Raw genomic sequence first — 16,194 nt, forward strand, 5'->3', positions numbered from 1 at the left:
TTTCTAAGCTTCCTATTTGTTTTTTGTTTGTGAATTATATTAGAAAGGAGCAAAGACTGGTGTCCAGAATATGAACCAGCATACAATGAATTAAGTTATGAAAAAATGATAAATCTGTTCAGCTAAAGATGTCAAACGCTATCTGTATTAATTACCCAAAAAAGATAGGGTATATCAGGGTAGCGACTGACGTCTGACTAAATATTCTCGCTCGGACACACACTCCATAATCTAGTATATTATAAGAGCATATAAACCTGTTAAATTAAATTAATATTGATATAGCTTTTACTTGTCTGACCTTTTTATCCTCCAGTACAAGACAATCAGACAAGTGTTATTGTTGAGCCCTAATGATTCCAGTATATATATGAGAAAATGTTAAACCTTGGAAAAAAAGAGTTTTTGGAAAAACTTCTTGTTATATTTCATACTACAGTGGTTACAATATCTATTGAATTCATCTGAAAATTGATACAACCAATCAAATATCAGGTCATTATACAGCTTTTAACCAAAGAAACAATCTGGATGTCAGAAACAGTGAGCAATGCTATTTGTGGGTCGACAGATATAAGTTAAAATGTTGTCATGAGTCAATATATGTATAATATATGTATGATAACTTTCATGGAATGGTCAATGTTATGCTTTAACTTACTGTTGCCGTCTAAATTCCCAATGTTTGTCCAGAGGGAGATCATACTCTGACATCATGGTCAAATCAGATGACAAGCGTCTTCTTGGACCAGGTTCAATTCTGATTGAGGGTAAAACAAATGGTTGTGTACCATCATAAGATTTGTATGGATGGTAATTCTCATTCTGGAATTGATGCAAAACATTCTGATATGAAATTAAAATGTATACCTGTTTCAAATTTGTGTGCAAATCCATGTCATTTTTTTAATTATCATGATTTTGTAATAGAAATAAACATCATAAAAGTTTGAAGAGCACACAGACTATCGCTAATAATAAATGAAGCAAGTCCAGATGCAAAGCTGTTATAAATATTCAAATCTAAAATTGACAAAAACTTCCTTAAAACTAAATTAGATTCTGTCTAGATTGAATATCTCTATTTTCATAATCTAAACATTACTGATGAACATTTAATGAATCTCAATAATCTTCCTTTCTTAAGACTTACTTTGTAACTTTTACACCATATAAAGACAACTTCCTCATAAAACTTCATTTCCTAATTATAACCGAATAAGTCAAACATATTCTTTTTAGTGCACTTGTATTTGAACTTATCAGTAATAAAATATGTTTGAATATTGAAACTAGCCTGTGTCATGACAATTACTCTCTTGACATTTCTATATTTGCTGGACTGAACCCTCTTGTAACGTCTATAACATATAAATATCAGGAGTAACAGGAAGAGAACAACTACTGATGCGACACCACCAATAATGTAGATTACTATTTGCTCTTTATCGTTTGTTCCTCCTGACCTAATGTCTACTGCTTCTGCTTGTTCATCTGCAATTAAAGTATTTGTAATTAAAAAGTTTTCAAAAGATGAAATAATATGTTTGAAAGGAAATGGTAAATATGTGTCAGCTCAATAGCTGGCTTATCTACAATATTTATATCCAATTCAATCCTTTTTTCCTCCTCATCAAACTTTTAATTGTTAAAAGTCTTTATTTTAGGAATGATTGTAATATTTTTTTCTGTCTATGAAGGAATAATATCATTAAAAAAAATGTGGTGCACACTGAATAACCCACTACATAACAGAGGCGTAGCATCCTAATTTATATTGGTACGGCAGAAAATCATGATGGGTCGCGAAGCGACGCATCCCGCCTCGTAGAGGCGGTTATGCGGCAAGGGGTTCGGGGGCCGCTCAAGGCCCCCGAGAAAATTTTAATAAATAGTGCAAAATCCTGCATTCTGACGACCTCCAGACACTTAAATTTGATTCTCTAAAACCCTAGTTTTATGGGTAACAATTTAAAGTATGACTCTTTTTTTTTTTTTGAAACTTGAATCCTGCATTCCGACAATCTCCTGACACTTAAATTTCGTTCCTAAAAAACTAGTTTTATGCGCAATTATTTTACTCTTTTGTGTTTAATTCAATTTCAAACTATAGAAAACAGAATTTGAAACATGAATCGTGTCGAAAAGGCAGCAATTAAACTTTATCCAAAACGTTGAAGGCCGTTGAACATCTTAACTAAAATAAATACACGCACTTTAACTTTGTGTTGGACACCTTGCCAGGCCTTGTCATGCTCCTACAATACTTGATTTTTTTTGACAGAAAAAAAAATGAGCACCATTCCGTATATGCATACCGGTTTTAGGAAATTATTAAACTAATTTTTTACTATCAAATCTTCGCTAAACGTATTCAGGAAGTAAAGAGAACTATGATCAGACCAAGTAAGGGTAAGACAAACTACGAATCTATAACACGGCGAAAAAATCTATTTTCATTGTGAAACTAGAAAATATGCAATTTGAAGCGGCATTGATAGTTACTGGCGGTACTAAGTTATCGTCCATAAACAAATTATACAACGAAACAGGATGGGAGTTACTATCAGAAAGACGTAAAAAACATGAAATGTTTCACAATAAGACCCCTGATTATTTAAGCGATATTATCCCTTAACAACTGTGTAATATTCATAACTATGACACAAGACGAACGAATGACACACAACATATAAAGTGTAGAACAGCATTTCTTATGTCAGTCATTCGATCCTGAAATGCTTTTCCGGACGATATTAGATTTGGTCCATCTAAGTTTACACTTCAGACTCGGACTTCTCTTGAACTGAATTTTAATGTGCATATTGTCATGCGTTTACTTTTCTACATTGGCTAGAGGTATAGGGGGAGGGTTGATATCTCACAAACATGTTTAACCCCGCAGCATTTTTGCGCCTGTCCCAAGTCAGGAGCCTCTGGCCTTTGTTAGTCTTGTATTATTTTTAATTTTTGTTTCTTGTGTACAATTTGGAAATTAGTATGGCGTTCATTATCACTGACCTAAATTTGTTTAGGGGCCAGCTGAAGGACGACTCCGGGTACGGGAATTTCTCGCTACATTGAAGACCTATTGGTGACCTTCTGCTGTTGCTTTTTTCTATGTTTGGGTTGTTGTCTCTTTGACACATTCCCCATTTCCATTCTCAATTTTAATAAGAGGAAAATCTACTTGTGTTTAAACAAGTTCAACAATTTTTAGTAGATTCAAAGCCATTTGGAATATATAGTATAAATTTTCATGGTTAGGACCGTAATTGGGTGAGACAGTCTTGACAAAGTCCTGGACACACACCACCCCGGTACATATCATACAGGAAAGATCAGAAGAAAAAAAAAATTATATGCAGTTATTTGCCTTTTTTTTACAGGGAGACCGATTAATATATTAAGGGAAATACTGATTCGAATCCCTTAGTATTAATGTATTTCTGTAATTATATGCATACGACATATATATATGTACATGTTTTTTTTTTATATAATATGTTTTGAGTAAAGGTATTTCAGGGGGAAAGGTATTAGTATTAAACGTATTTGTAAACCGTCGAAGATCCGACTTAGGGCTTCAGTGACTAAAACAAAAAAAATCACTGCGACTAGGACTGGTCTATCATTATGTACTTTATTTCTTAGAATCATGCAAAGGTTGGCACGTCTATACTATGTGACTGCTAGATTTATATCCACGGTGGCGGGATGTATAAGTACCGAGCCACGCCAAATAGATATTACCAACACATGACTATTAATAAAACAGTAAAAGTGTGTTACTGTATCATGTTGTTGAAGTTGGATTATATTCCGATCGTCTTGGTGCCTACAAGCAGAATGTGCATTTTAACAATGTGCAGATCGTTTATTTGTCTCTGTAGCGGATAGATCGGCACGCAATAAAATTGGGACAACTCGTTTATATTTTAGTCATTATTACTTAAACTTTAAGGTGCATGCATACAGAGTAACTGACAATATTTTTATTGCAAAAAAATGAAATAGCAAAAATACTGAACCCCGCCCAGGAACATTCAAAACGAAAATACCGTTATCAAATGGTAAAGTCAAGAGCTCAAACACATCAAACAAATGAATAACAACTTTCATATTCCTGACTTGGTACAGGTATTTTCTAAAGGAGAAAATTCTGGACTAAAACTGGTTTTATAGGTTGCTAAACTTGAATCTTGTATGCCAATCGCACAAAATTCCATGCTTGCTGCACAACGTTTGTTTCTCCATTTGAGAGTTCTAACTTTGATTCTTCCATGCCATTTGTGTTTAAACCAGAACAATTGTAGAAGGCAGTAACATGCTATTGATAGTACTATGACTGTTCATGACCATATGCATGATCAATTAAAATCTTTTGTAAGTAAACAATTCCGTACTTTGATTAATACAGGGCAATTACTCGTTATCGTATATACTACTTATACGAGTTTTCGAACTTTGCTTATGAATGTATACCGTATGTTGGTATGACTTCTACATGGACTTTTCTATCATTATTTTTTTTCTGTAATATCTTTTTTTTTTCCGTTGAAACCCCGTTTTTTTTATATTTTATATATAAATTTTAGGTACGGCATGCCGTACCAACGAACATTATTGGTACGGCGAGTGCCGTACCTGCCGTACCGGCTGCTACGCCCCTGCATAAGTTACTCTAAAGTGTGTATCAAATTCAACATTTTTAACGATGAACGCCATGATTATTTTTGGTGTTAAAACTGCTTATTCTCCTTTTTTGTAAGTGTTCTATACTTTAAGCACCTGCATAGCCATTTTTACTTGATAGAAATATAAGATAAGGGGGTTTCAAATATTTATTTATTACATATATAAAGTTAAGATAAAGTGATCAGCCATCATATATAGTTGGTAAAAAGTATCTCTGCTTAAGCTACATAATGTCAACTTTGGTAACACTATTGAGCAGTGGCTTTCTGGTAGGTAGCTGTCTCAATATGTTTAATAAAGTCATTAGGGTCACCATAGTCAGCTTGGCAAGAAGTGTAGTAAGCATGATCTTGACCCAATGGCACTGGACTTGTACAATTTAAAATCAGATCTCCAGGCAGAGAAAATATGGCTAGATAATTGGTTGTTTTTAATTTGTTGCTAGGGTATTTGGTAATAACAGAGACATACATGTATAATACATTATATGTCTATGGGATAACATAGTTTGCATTTCATCAAATTATAAAAATTTAGAATTTTCAAAGACAAACATACTTATACTTAGGTATTCCATTGGTTTAGATAGAAAACAAGCCATAAATATCGTATTTGATTTCATTAAGACATTTGTCTTTGAGGTTCAGTACTATAACTGTTCAATGTTTTCAACAGCATCAAATTAAAGTCTTTTTTTTTACATCTTAATCCATTGTCAGTATTTCACTTTTAATCATCCAGACGTGTGTCTTAAACTAGCTAGTTGATGACCAGGTAATTGCCAATAATTTGTTATTGCTGTATATATAGTCTAATAATAAACACCTTCATTGATTACTCGAAGCTATTTACCTTACGACACAAAAACAAGAAAAAGAAATGGTGACCTTCTGTTTTTACAGACTTTTCCGATATCAATTTCGAGTTTCTCAAGAGTTTTACCCTGTCAGTTTTAATTCTGTAAACAAAAATGTTTACTGAAACTTTTTCGATGTTGACATTTTCAAAAGTTGTAGATTTCAAATTTTAATGGGAGGGATGGAAGAGGGTCTGAAAAACAAGAGATTTCGACTCCCATCGGAAGAATCACATGTATGACATACAAAATTTAATTATTACACAATACAAACTAGACTAAGTGAAATCCCTGGCCACACTTCACTCTGAAACTGTTTTATAGCAAAGTCAATGTTGGATTTCTTTGACAGACACAAATGATGCCCCTGCAGATGCAAAGTCTTATTTAAAAATACCTGTCTAACACTTTACCTTAAATATGACAAAGGTAAATTATATTATCACCCAAAAGAGCAAATATAAATAAGAATCAAAATCCTGACCCCATGCACAAAAAATGGAAAAACCACCAACTAAGTGAACACTTCCTAGCATAAAACTGTAGGACAATTATCTGTATGCGAGCTCCCCTTATGCAAGTATCTACTACAAAAAATGATTAAGAGCAAATATTAAACAAAATCAAAACCCTGACCACATGCACACCTTCAATACATGTACAAAGACTACAAACAGACATCAGAGTGAAAACTTCCTAGAATTCAAACTGTAGGAGGAGTTAAGTGGAATAACTGTAAACCCATAATGGGAATGACATACAGAGAGACACTGACAGGGGTAAAATAATATGACGTTTCAGTTGTGGCGGCATTAAAAGAATTAATTTTTTAAGAAAAAACTGTACATTTCCAATTTTCATGATGCCAAACCTCCTATTTTTATGACAGTCTATAAAAAATTTATTGATAATGATGTAATCGAAAATTGATAATTAAATTCTCCAAACGATTAAATCATTTTTATGTGAATATTTTGCTCTAAGACGTATTATTTCTTGTTGAAAAACAAACATTTCTCATTCTTATCTAAGCCTTTACCTAAAACTGTTAGCTATAGCCAGGCAGTCTGGTAATATCTACCAAGTGGAATAGAAATCAAGCAACCATACCATCCAGCATTATCTTTTGTTACATTCTTTATTGTCAGTATTTCTGGGTGACTTAAATTCACCATGGATTGCTAAAATATCAAATAAAACAGCATTAGAGGATGAGTATATAAAACATTGAAAAGCAAAATTTTCAAAAAAGTGAACTAAGACAATAAATTATAAAAAAAGTGAAAAAAGAAGAAAATATTTCAATAAACTAGACAATTAGAATCACATTATTTTCTTAAGTCACTTGAGATTTGTCATGCAGTCAGTTTTTTAAATATACACATGTATATATACTATTGTATAACACTTTTTAACAGCAAGATAAACTTATCAACAGACAATAAGAAATTAAATTTAAAGAAACATTCACATCAAGATCATTCAGACACACCATATCTGTAAACATTTCATGACTCAGTGAGACATTTTTCAAGCGACATACATTTTGGTGTGAAAATCCCAATGCAACCTTCTACTTGAGGTATTAATAAGTTGAAGTTATGAAATAACTGTTTCACAAATGATATCGGATATGTTCCTTATGTTGTTACTACAATCCCCTTCCCTTTCATGAATGTGACCTACCAAATTAGACTATTTACCGGACTTGTTATTACATAAGCAACATGACGGGTGCCACATGTGGAGCAGAATCTGCTTACCATTCCGGAGCACCTGAGATGACCCCCAATTTTTGATGGGATTCGTGTTGCTTATTCTTTATTTTCCTATGTTGTGTCATGTGTTCTATTGTTTGTCTTTTTTATTTTTAGCCAGGTGCATGTTGTCAATTTATTTTAGTTGATTTATAAGTTTGACTGTTCCTCTGGTATCTTTCGTCACTCTTTTTTTGAAGTCTAGATTGACTATATAGATAAAGATAGAAAAATACTGGTCTTGGCCCGTAATCCCTAAACAGTTTGGACCATCACCACCAAAAAAAAATCTGAATCTTCCTTTTGTGGTTTTAATATAACTAAAAAGTGTGTGAAGATTTATGGAATAATCATAAATAGTTTCTGAGATACGGCACAACATGTATTTTTAATAAACATGATCACTCTAAAATAAGATAAAGAATCATCACAAAAAAGTAAACAGATCTTCAGATTAATATAACTTACCACTGAACCATGAAAATGAGGTCAAGTTCAGATGACACCTGCCAGTTGGACATGTACACCTTACAGTCCTTCCATACACCGAATATACTAGCCATATTGCTTGTAGTATCTGAGATATGGACTTGACCACCAAAACTTAACCTTGTTCACTGATCCATGAAATGAGGTCGAGGTCAAGTGAAAACTGTCTGACAGACATGAGGACCTTTCAAGGTACGCACATATCAAATATAGTTATCCTATTACTTATAATAAGAGAGAATTCAACATTACAAAAAATCTGAACTTTTTTTTCAAGTGGTCACTGAACCATGAAAATGAGGTCAAGGACATTGGACATGTGACTGACAGAAACTTCGTAACATGAGGCATCTATATACAAAGTATGAAGCATCCAGGTCTTCCACCTTCTAAAATATAAAGCTTTTAAGAAGTTAGCTAACACCGCCGCCGCCGCCGGATCACTATCCCTATGTCGAGCTTTCTGCAACAAAAGTTGCAGGCTCGACAATTAGCATCCACAGATTTTATCAAAACATTATATGATTAGGCGTTGTTAATTAAAGTCTATTTTTGCTAATGAGAGTAATATTAACATGTCGGGATAAATTGAGTTATTTTGTGTTTTAGTATAAATATCGTTGCAAAATTTTGGAAGAGCAGTCACCCTTCGGAAACCCAAACTTGCACTGATAAAGTCTATTATACTGGACCTGTAGGACTGACGATCAGTCTTCCAGTTGACTTTGTAGTGTTTGGACAAAAATGTATTTTTTGACTCCCCTTTTATTTTTGAGAATATTTTAAGATAGCAGTCAGTGTTCTGGAAGCGTAACCTCACACTACTCGTCATGCTCATGTCATTATACTAGACCTAAAAGATTGTTTTACCAGTCTACTAGTTGACTGTGCAGTGTTGAGACAAAATTTATCTCTGAATCATAATTTAATTTTAGAAAATACTTTTAAGACTTTTATATTTTGATTTTGAGATTAAGTTCATTTTATGATTTAGTAAATTTGGCATTTATTTTATATTTTACATTGTAAGGAGAAAATAGTTTTACTTTGGATTTTTTATTTTGAATTGATACTATGTACTTTAATTGGATTATTATTATTATTTGGAATTGTTTAATAATTAATTTATTATCATCATACGTCTAAATTATTATAGTAATTAAAGTATGAAAACCTAGTGATTTTTAGCCTTATGTTGCAGTTCTATGTAATATAGGCATTTTCTAGTAATATTACTGTTTTATGTAATATGGAGACTATATTACACATTTCAGTAATATAACAATATTACAGGTTTTAGTAATATAAGAATTATATTACTATTTTTTGTAATATTACTTTTACTTGTAATATTATATAAACTAGAGGCTCTAAAGAGCCTGTGTCGCTCACCTTGGTCTATGTGAATATTAAACAATGGACACAGATGAATTCATGACAAAATTGTGTTTTGGTGATGGTGATGTGTTTGTAGATCTTACTTTACTAAACATTCTTGCTGCTTACAATTATCTCTATCTATAACAGTACTTTCTGTGGAAAATGTTATTGAAAATCTTCAAATTTTAAGAAAATTGTTAAAAATTGGCTATAAAGGGCAATAACTCCTTAGGGGGTCAATTGACTATTTTGGTCATACTGACTTATTTTTAGTTCTTACTTTGCTGTACATTATTGCTGTTTACAGTTTATCTCTATCTATAATAATATTCAAGATAATAACAAAAAACAGCAAAATTTCCTCAAAATTACCAATTCAGGGACAGCAACCTAACAACCGATTATCCAATTCATCTGAAAATTCCAGGGCAGATAGATCTTGACCTGATCAACAATTTTACTTCCTGTCAGATTTGCTCTAAATGCTTTGGTTTTTGAGTTATAAGCCCAAAACTGCATTTTACCCCCATGTTCTATTTTTAGCCATGGCGGCCATCTTGGTTTGTTGGCCGAGGTACCGGACACCTTTTTTTAACTAGATACCCCAATGATGATTATGGCTAAATTTGGTTAAATTTGGCCCAGTAGTTTCAGAGGAGAAGATTTTTGTAAAAGATTACTGAGATTTACGAAAAATGGTTAAAAATTTACTATAAAGGGCAATAACTCCTAAAGAGGTCAACTGACCATTTTGGTCATTTGACTTATTTGTAGATCTTACTTTGCTGAACATTATTGCTGTTTACAGTTTATCTCTATCTATAATAATATTGAGGATAATAACCAAAAACAGCAAAATTTCCTTAAAATTACCATTTCAGGGGCAGCAACCCAACAACGAAATGTCCGATTCAACTGAAAATTTCAGGGCAGATAGATCTTGACCTGATGAACAATTTTACTGATGTCAGATTTGCTCTAAATGCTTTGGTTTTTGAGTTATAAGCCAAAAACTGCATTTTACCCCTATGTTCTATTTTTAGCCATGGCGGCCATCTTGGTTGGTTGGGCGGGGCACCGGACACATTTTTTAAACTAGATACCCCAATGATGATTATGGCCAAGTTTGGTTAAATTTGACCCAGTAGTTTCAGAGGAGAAGATTTTTCTAAAAGATTACTAAGATTTACGAAAAATGGTTAAAAATTGACTATAAAGGGCAATAACTCCTAAAGTGGTCAACTGACCATTTTGATCATGTAGACTTATTTGTAGATCTTACTTTGCTGAACATTATTGCTGTTTACAGTTTATCTCTATCTATAATAATATTCAAGATAATAACCAACAAGAGGCTGTCACAACGACAGCAAACCGGATTTATTAATATTTATTTGTGTCCTGGCAATATCGCAAGAACCATTACTGATGAATGGTGAAAGTGAAAATCGTCAATATCAAATTTGACCTCCATTTTGTCATCAGTATCAACATATTAAAATTAGAAAAGCTTAGATTGAATGGTTCATGAGAAACTGCAACAATGTAAATAGAAACGCCATTTTACAATCTTTCAAGAACCATAACTCCTGAACGGTAAAAGTCAAAATCGTCATTATTGAACTTGACCTCTATTTTGTCATCAATAACAACATATAAAAATTTCAAAAGCTTTGGTTGAATGGTTCATGAGAAAATGCACGGACACAACTGGAAACACCATTTTTCAATCTTTCAAGAACCATAACTCCTGAACGGTAAAAGTCAAAATCATCATTATTGAACTTGACCTCTATTTTGTCATCAGTAACAACATATCAAAATTTGGGAAGCTTTGGTAGAACAGTTCATGAGAAAATGCACGGACACAACTGGAAACACCATTTTTCAATCTTTCAAGAACCATAACTCCTGAACGGTAAAAGTCAAAATCATCATTATTGAACTTGACCTCTATTTTGTCATCAGTAACAACATATCAAAATTTGGGAAGCTTTGGTAGAACAGTTCATGCGTAAATGCACGGACACGACTGGAAACTCCATTTTTCAATCTTTCAAGAACCATAACTCCTGAACAGTAACAGTAAAAATCGCCATTATTGAACTTGACCTTTATTTAGTTGTCAGTAACAACATATTAAAATTTTAAAAGCTTTGGTTGAACGGTTCATGAGTAAATGCACGGACAACATTTGATTCCCGCCCGCCCGCCCGACCGACTGACCGCCCGACCGACCGCCCGCCGTACATCCCCAAATCAATAACCGACATTTTTGTCACAAAAATCTGGTTAAAAACAGCAAAATTTCCTTAAAATTACCATTTCAGGGGCAGCAACCCAACAACGAAATGTCCGATTCAACTGAAAATTTCAGGGCAGATAGATCTTGACCTGTTGAACAATATTACCCTATGTCAGATTTGCTCTAAATGCTTTGGTTTTTGAGTTATAAGCCAAAAACTGCATTTTACCCCTATGTTCTATTTTTAGCCATGGCGGCCATCTTGGTTGGTTGGCCGGGTCACCGGACACATTTTTTAAACTAGATACCCCAATGATGATTGTGGCCAAGTTTGGTTAAATTTGGCCAAGTAGTTTCAGAGAAGATTTTTGTAAAAGTTAACGCAGGACGACGACGACGGACGACGACGACGACGACGGACGACGACGGATGCCGGACGCCAAGTGATGAGAAAAGCTCACTTGGCCCTTTGGGCCAGGTGAGCTAAAAAGTAATATTACAGTTTTCAGTAATTGCCTGGACTGTGATAACAGCAAAATAAAATTTCATGTAGACAAGAAAAGATACCAAAGAAGACATCATAAGTCTTAGCTTGTGTCTCATTCCCTTTGATGATTACAAATAAAATATGTTTATATTAAGGGGGCTCTCCAGTATAAATCTTTTTTTTCTTTCTAATATATGATTTCTTTATATTTTTCTATAAACATGATAAATGAACTTTATTATATACTTAATAGAACAAGAGGCTCTCAAGAGCCTGAATCGCTCACCTGGTAAATAATGCCTTATTGAACATATTGAACCATGCCAGGCAAACATGTACAGCTAACAATTCTTCAATATTAGAAATACAAGTTCTACCATGTTTACACGTTTCCTTCTAATATAATATGCATACAAGAAGAGCGGCAGGACGTTATTTTTATTACATTATAGTTACAATAAAAGAATTTTAACAATAAAATTGTTATTGTTACATTATTAAATTGTTATTCTTTCGAATTTCTTCATTCATGATTTGAATTTATTCCACTGCTGAGAAGGGGCAAGGGGCTCCAATAACAGCAAAACAGTTAAATGATTTAATTAATAACAGTTAGGCATGGACCATTTAACTTGTAGGGGGACATGGGTTTTTTTCTGGTCAGAATATTTTCTATTTTTTTGGAAGTAGCACAACAAATTATTTTTTTTGCAAATTGAAAATTTCAGGACAGGTAGACCTTGACCTAATAAATATTTTAACTTCTAGTCTTATTTGCTCTAAATGCTGGAGTTTTTTAGATATAAGCCAAAAACTGCATTTTACCCTGTGTTCTATTTTTAGCCATGACGGCCATGTTTTTAGACAAAATAGAAAATAAAACACAAACTTTATTTTATACACCCTACTGATCATTCAGTTGAAGTTTGGTTGAATTTGGTTGAGTAGTTTTAGAGGAGAAGATTTTTTAAAGTTAGCAAATATGATGAACAAATTGTGAAAAAATTGTCATTAAAGGACAATAACCCCCTTAAGGGGTCAATTGACAATTTTGGTCATATTTAACTTATTTGTAGATCTTACTTTGCTGATCATTTTTGCTGTTTACAGTTTATCTTTATCTATAATGATATTCAAGATAATGACCAAAAACTGCAAAATTTCCTTAAAATTACCAATTAAGTGGCAGCAACCCAACAATGGTTAGTTTGATTCGTCTGAAAATTTCAGGGCTGATAGATCTTGACCTAATGAACATTTTTACCCCATGTCAGATTTGCTCTAAATGCTTTCGTTTTTGAGATATAAGCCAAAAACTGCATTTGACCCCTATGTTCTATTAAAGTAAGGGCGGCCATGTTTTTTGACGGATCAAAAATCGAAGCACACATTTTGTGCAGGATAATCTAAGGAACTATCATGTTTCATCCAAATCCATTCAGTAGTTTCAGAGGAGAAGATGTTTGAAAAATTGTCAACGACGACAGACGACGACGACGGACGCCAAGTGATGAGAAAAGCTCACATGGCCTTTTAGGCCAGGTGAGCTAAAAATGAAATAAAAAAATTGGGTCACCGTTCATTTACGCTAACAATCTGCCTCTGAAAGAAGCATAATTTTTTGTTAATGTCCTTAATTACTGTTGAACTAATAGGAGAAAAAGAAGTAAAATCGAAATAAAAAAAGAACTAAATTACAGAAATCGCTTAAATTTTACAAGTATTTAGTTCATGTACAGCTTTTTGAAAACAATAATAAAAAATATAGGTCATCGATGATTTAAAAAAGATATTTCAACTTTAATGCCAAAAAAATGTATTTTTGCATCAAAGGGAGATAATTTGGAGCTTTTTCAATGCTATAAACATATTAATAGTCACCTGGGGGCAAACAAAATTGATTTTTTAGTTGATTTTTGTACCATATCATAAAGCAATAACTAATAGTGTGATGAATAAAATTTGTAATGAAAAAATTCGTAAGGGTTCCGCGGAACCCAGTGTCTCACCTACTTTTGCTGTAAATCGCAGGCTGAACAAAAAAAAGGAAAACAAGAGGCTGTCACAACGACAGCAAACCAAATTTATTAACATTTATTTGTGTCCTAGCAATATCACAAGAACCATTACTGATGAATGGTGAAAGGGAAAATCGTCAATATCAAATTTGACCTCCATTTTGTCATCAGTATCAACATATTAAAATTAGAAAAGCTTAGATTGAATGGTTCATGAGTAAATGCAATGAAGTGAATGGAAACGCCATTTTACGATCTTTCAAGAACCATAACTCCTGAACGGTAAAAGTCAAAATCGTCATTATTGAACATGTTGAACTTGACCTTTATTTTGTCATCAGTAACAACATATAAAAATTTCAAAAGCTTTGGTTGAATGGTTCATGAGAAAATGCACGGACATGACTGGAAACACCATTTTTCAATCTTTCAAGAACCATAACTCCTGAACGGTAAAAGTCAAAATCGTCATTTTGAACTGGACCTCCATTTTGTCATCAGTAACAACATATTAAAATTTGGGAAGCTTTGGTAGAACAGTTCATGTGTAAATACACGGACACGACTGGAAACTCCATTTTTCAGTCTTTCAAGAACCATAACTCCTGAACAGTAAAAGTCAAAATCGTCATTATTGAACTTGACCTCCATTTTGTCATCAGTAACAACATATTAAAATTTGGAAAGCTTTGGTAGAACAGTTCATGCGTAAATGCACGGACACGACTGGAAAAACCATTTTTCAATCTTTCAATAACCATAACTCCTGAACGGTAAAAGTCAAAATCGCCATTATTGAACTTGACCTTCATTTAGTTGTCATTAACAACATATTAAAATTTTAAAAGCTTTAGTTGAACGGTTCATGAGTTAATGCACGGACAACATTTGATTGACGCCCGAAAAATACCGAAAAAATGAATTTAATTTTTTACAAAATTAAGTTCTGGATACTATCTTATGATCATAAACAAGCTTCTGTCCAAGTTTGGTACAAACCCAGGATAGTTTAAGAAAGTTAAAGTTAAAAAACTACCTTGATCAAAAACTTTAACCTGAACTTTGCTCTATCATTTTCTATGTTCAGTGGACCATGAAACTTGGGTCAAAACTATAATTTGGCATTAAAATTATAAAGATCATATCATGGGGAACATGTGTACTAAGCTGAATGGACTTCAAATTCTTCAAAAACTACCTTGACCAAAAACTTAAACCTGAAGCGAACGGACACACAGATGGACGAACTAACGAACGAACGAACGGAGGCACAGACCAGAAAACATAATGCCTCTCTACTATCGTAGGTGGGGCAATCGTAGGTGGGGCATAAAAATGAAATCACATTTAAACTTTTTTTTTACACCAGAAATCAGGGACGTTCTCTGAAAGCAGGAAATATATTTCCTGACTTGTGCTCAACCTGTTCAGACGTCTCAGACTATTTTTACTCAAAAGATTTTATCCTTTAAACAGGAACAGAGGTTAAAGACAAATCCAATCAAGGTGCACTCAGTGGGTTGAAAGATGCTTCAGATTTAAGATCACCCTTGCACACAACACAAATCATGTGGCAAGGCATTATGTTTGTTTTTCTTGATTCCAAATCATATAGAAGCTTCAAAGCAAAAAAGCTTTGATTTAAAACGTTTGATGACTGCAGCATCAGAAAGGTATAAAAAAAAACCAACGCATCGGAAAGATATCACTAAAAACCAACATAGAAAAAAAAAATTTGGACAAGAATGGCCAATAAAATTTTTCGTGTTGCAGTGATTTTACAGGGTTAGTCGTGGAAAGGGAAACAAACAATAATTAATTTTTGGCCTACATAGCTAGTTGACACACAATGAATGTTGTGTTAGAACTTAAAAAAATTAAATTGGACATTTACCTGCTATGGTCCAATATACAAAATCTAAATACATGATTTGATTCAGCATATTTTAAAAAGAACCCCAACAATTCAATTTTTGATGAAATCAAAGAAAGTTCAATTTTGGAACCTCTAGAACTCAATGTGGACCAATTTGATAAAGGGGCCCAGACATCACAAATCTAAATAAACGATTAGAATCGGCATATCAAAGAACCCCAATAATTCAATTTTTGATGAAATCAAACAAAGTTTAATTTTGGACCCTTTTGACCCCTCATTCCTAAACTGTTGGAACCAAAACTCTAAAAACCAATCCCAATCTTCCTTTTGTGGTCATAGATTTCTATGTACTTATACATACTAAAGTTATTATCCTAAAATCATT

Source organism: Mytilus galloprovincialis, chromosome 14, assembly GCF_965363235.1.
Source record: "Mytilus galloprovincialis chromosome 14, xbMytGall1.hap1.1, whole genome shotgun sequence".
Taxonomy (NCBI): Eukaryota; Metazoa; Mollusca; class Bivalvia; order Mytilida; family Mytilidae; genus Mytilus; species Mytilus galloprovincialis.